Source organism: Chrysochloris asiatica, unplaced genomic scaffold (genome assembly GCF_000296735.1).
Source record: "Chrysochloris asiatica unplaced genomic scaffold, ChrAsi1.0 scaffold00223, whole genome shotgun sequence".
Taxonomy (NCBI): domain Eukaryota; kingdom Metazoa; phylum Chordata; class Mammalia; order Afrosoricida; family Chrysochloridae; genus Chrysochloris; species Chrysochloris asiatica.
In genome coordinates, this window is record NW_006408741.1 from 4672171 (window position 1) to 4677160 (window position 4990).

The window sequence follows — 4990 nt, forward strand, 5'->3', positions numbered from 1 at the left end:
AACAACAACAAAGGCTTTTATAGTTAGCCCAACTATCTATCAAACTACCTATAGAAGGCATCCAAGGTTAAGGACATCCAAGTTGTCAAAAGGCTCTGGCAAGATTTGCTCCATTAAAATTATGGAATAAAATAAGAATTAGGTAACAGTATTCAGAAAACAGCAGTTCCAACACTGGAGTAAGGAAAAAGCTTTTCTTACAGTGATGATATAGGGACAATGAAGAATGACATGGAACAGACTGTGTGATTCCATTTATATAAAATGCAATGAAGTATCAACTCATCTACAGTGAAATGGGTTAATAGTTGCCTGGAGATGCAGATGAGAGAGATGGATTAAAAGAGGCATAAGGAAACCTTGTAAGGAGTCCTGGTGGTACTGCAAGATAAATACTGGACTGTTAATCACAAGGTGGGTAGTTCAAACCCACCAAATGCTGTGCGGGAGAAAGAAAAGGCCTTGTGCTCCCGTAAAGATGTATAACCTCAGAAACACTATTCTTTCTATCAAGAATCAACTTGGATAATACCCACTAATCCTGGCTTCAGTGGCTGCATGATCAGAGCTCAACCAGAAGTAAAAAGAGGAAAAAAAAAAAAAGTATTCTCATACAATTTGATGAACTTGATCTACACCTATGGAAGCAGTAGCTCAAAAGAGGGAACAAGTCCTTACAGCAAGAATCAGTCCCACCCCCTCCACACACAGAGTAGACAGGGATGGGCAACTTGGACATTGGCTACCCAAAATGGGAGGTGGGACGCTACAAAGGCAAGAAGTAACTGGCTTACAAGCTTTCAAGAGGGAACCTACATCCAGAGGGCATGGAGGAAGAAAAAAAAAAAAAAAAGAATCAATTTGATGGCAGTGGGATTGGGTTTTTAAGGAAAGAAACTGGGGAATGGTAGAAATGTTCATTATTTTTATTACAGCGATGGATTCATGGATATGTATGTAAGACAAAACTCATAATTGTTCACTTTAAATAACTGCATTTTATGGTATAGTAATTACACTTCAGTAAAGCTATCAAAATTTTAAGAAAATGTGAAAATCAGTGAAATGGAAGAGTGTCCGAGGGAACCCTCTACAAAGAAGCCATAAAGATAAAAAGGAACGAAGATACAAAATGAAGATATTAAAAAGTGTACAGGATATACTGAGGTGTACTAGGTCAGCAGTTGAAATCCACCAGCTGCTCCTCAGAAACCCTATACAGGGTTATTTTGAGTCAGAAGTGACTTGTTGGCACTTGACAACAACAACAACATGTCAAATTGGGGTCCCTCAAAGAAAACAATGGATCACTTAATAACAGCAATAACAAAAGCATAAAGGAGCCAGCCTGGAGTGTCCAGAAGAACAGAAGATACTTTGTGAAAGAAAGACTGGCAGGAAAAATCAAAAACAATAATGGCAGTCTGATTGACCATTATAAGAACAAGCTGTTCGCCCGGGAGCCGTCAAGGCAATTGGTCAGGTCCCCTCAGAACAAACCTCCTTCAAAGACTAAGACTCAAGGGGAATATACGAGCAGGCATGTGGTCTGGCTGGTGAGCATGTTGGTCACTGATAAGGGGAAGTGGGAGGAAAACAGCAGTGAAGTTGTGAGCTAAGTCCGACCACATTCAATAGACTCCTGTGAACCTGGGTTGAGACCTGGTTGGCTAGCAGGATGGCAAGACCTGGGGACTCCAGGAACCAGATACAGTGACATGGCCACAGAGGACTAGAGCGGAGAGTGCAGTATCCAGCTGATAAGAAATAAGGGGAGAACACAAGAATACCCATACTTGCAGACAGTACCCACTTGACCTAGCTTCAATGGCTGGAAGAAGAAAGAAGAGGAAAAAAAGAGTAATCCCCTACAATCTGATGAACTTTACCTATATTTATGGATGTAGTAGCTCAAAAGAGGGAACAAATCTTTACAGCAAGGATCATTTCCACTCTCTTGGTACATAGGGTTGACAGGGATGGGCAACTTAGACATTGGCTACCCAAAATGGGGTGGCTACAAAGGCAAGAAGTGACTGGCTTACAAGCTTTGAGGAGGGAGCATAGATCCAGAGGGTGCAGGGGAAGAAAAAAAAAAACAACAACAGTTGACCCCACCACTCCCATAAAGCCTGCTCTAAAACATTTGATCCATTCCTTTTCTGGTCATGGCTTTCTTTTGGAATTTTTTCAAATAAATTTTATTGAAAAATGTTAAAAAAAAAAAAAAAAAAAGCATAAAAAGCATAAAGGCAGTGAACTGATATTGTCAAGGTGCTGGGAAATAAAATCACTGCCAAACTAAATTTTTATACCCAGAAAAAAATAAAATTCTTTATTACTGAAGAAAAAAAGATGAAGGCATTTTCAGATAAAACAAAACTGAAAACAATGACGCAATGTTGAAGATTAACAACGAAGAATCTGCAAAACATCTCATAACATGGATGAACCTGAAGGACACTGTTGTTGTTAAGTGCCACTGAGTCGGTTCCAACCCACAGCAACCTTGTATAGGGTTTCCAAGGAGCAGCTGGTGAACTTGAACCACTAACCTTGAGGTTCAGTGGTTCAGACTGATTTTGCAGTTAGCCCACAGCACCACATCAAGACTCCTGGTGGACATTATGCTGAGTGAAATTAGTCAATTACAAAAGGACAAACATTGCATGAGATACTGTTGTAAAAAGTTTAAAAAGATTTTCTTAATAAATGAAACCTTCTGTGACAGTTACAGGGCAGACTGGGGTGGGGGAGGGGAAATGAAGTAAATGGAGGTAAATACTGTTAACTGATGGTATGTGGAGTGGATTACAATTATTGTAGTAACACAAAGTGTATAATTTGTAGTGATTCAGTTCGTTCTTGACAAATGCAATTAACTCTTTTCGCAAGCCAACTGTGGCTGGATCTCTATCCACTTAACTTTTCAAATGTTAACTCAGGCTTTTTCCATTGACAAAACAAGTCTCTCAAACAAGTCCTCACCTCTTGTAGTGCCATGTTTGGCCCAGTGAGAGCAGTTCCTTTCGTATGTCAAACTCTGCAGTTATACCATGAATGAAAAAGGCCAGTTGGGCAGTATTTGTTAAGTCCATTGTCTTGTCACAAGCCAGAGAGAAAAAAATTGGACATCTCCTGCAGAATCCTTCAATATTTCTTCAATATCTTGTGCTAAATCAGTAATCCGATCTGAGACAGTTTTCCCAGACAAAGTAACACTCTGAAACAATTTTATTTTGTCTGGTGTTAACAACTCCGCAGCAGCCAACATGCACTCTTTCATTAACTCTCCCTCTATATGAGATCAGCTTCTTTGCAATTAGCTTGCTTGCTGTGTAACTCATCTGAATATTGTTGTCTCTGTCACAACCAAGCCTAGTGAAAGTGACTTGTGATTCCAAACCCTGTTGACGAGTACTGATTTTATCCAGACACATTTTGCCTCCCAATTAATTGAGTTTAGCACGTTTTGAGCTATAATGACATTCAGATTGGCTTTTTTTCATTAATGCTAACAACACACTGCCACAAAGGAGGCACACAGGTTTGCCTTTGACTTGAACAAAAAAATAATCGTTTGTCCATTTCTCTTGGAAAGATGGGCACTCTGCATCAACATTTCTTTGTAGTCGCCATATATAGGATGTAACATCATTTAAGTTTTAAATACTATCCAGTGTGTGTGTTGCCAACGACACAATTATTTTGCTTTGATCGCTATTCTAAATCCTATATCTTGGATTTGGAACATATCCAACGTTTGTATCATCAACTCTTTCTGTGTACTGTAATTTCTTTGATCTTCATCTGAGATTCCATTTTTGTGAGGGTTGGTGATGGAGGATGTGTAGATAAAGACTGGATTGGAGTTATCCTGTGTCGACAAAGGAGTCAGCAACATCATCGTCAATCATCGGAGGCGAGGGCATCAACGTTGCAAGGAATCATCTCATTGCATCTCCTCTCACCGGATTGCCGTAGTTTCACCACAGTGTGTTAACACTTTCCAACGTGTACACTCCCAGCCTAGCTGCCACTGACTGTCCTCTGAGTCACCATAATCCAGACAAAAGGGCCAAGCACAGCCAATGAGAAACATACATGTCTATCCCATCATGTACTCGTATATGTGTCCTGCCTATCTTGTTCCTCAAAATTTGTTATTATTATGACTCACTAAATATAAATTTATGTTGCTTTGAAAAAGCTCCTAGAGTCATTGAATTTCAAGGCCTGCCTGCAGTTGCCTTGGCAGGGCCAGATCAAATGACTTTGCAGGCTGTGGGTTAGTACACTGAACTGCAAAGTTGGTTTGAACCGCAAGGTCGGCTGTTTAAGCTCACCAACTGATCCTTGGAAACCTTATACAGGGTCACTATGGGTCGGAACCAACTCAACAACACTTAACAACAACATATGACTATCGGAGTCTGGTGTGGCGCTGTGGGATAATGCGCTGGATTGCAAAGTCGATTTGAACCACAACGTTGGTGGTTCAAACTCACCAGCTGCTACTCAGAAACCCTATACAGCGTCACTATGAGTTGGAATTGACTCAAGTGCACTTAATAACAACAAAGTTACCTCAGGTCAGACGTTCCCCAGCCCTGCTTTACATCACTGAGTTTAACTGTTACTTCCTCAGAAAGGCCTGCCTTGAACAACTAACTTAAAGTCACCTTGAGGTTGTTTCCACTATCACCGCATTGTGGGGGTTTTTTCTGGATTTTTTTTTTTTTTAAGGTTTTTATTGTGGATTGAGTGAAAATTTATAGGGCACATCATCAGTTTCACATTCAACAATTCGTAAAATTTGTTTCATTACAATGATTATAATCCCCTCCATATACCATCAGTTAAAAGTATTTCTCTCTATCCACTTTAGATTTTTAAAAAACACACAACAAAAAAACCCACTCAGGCATATATAATAATTTACATCTCCAAAGGGCACATTCTGCAAGTCTGCTCCTGGCCACCAGTTCTT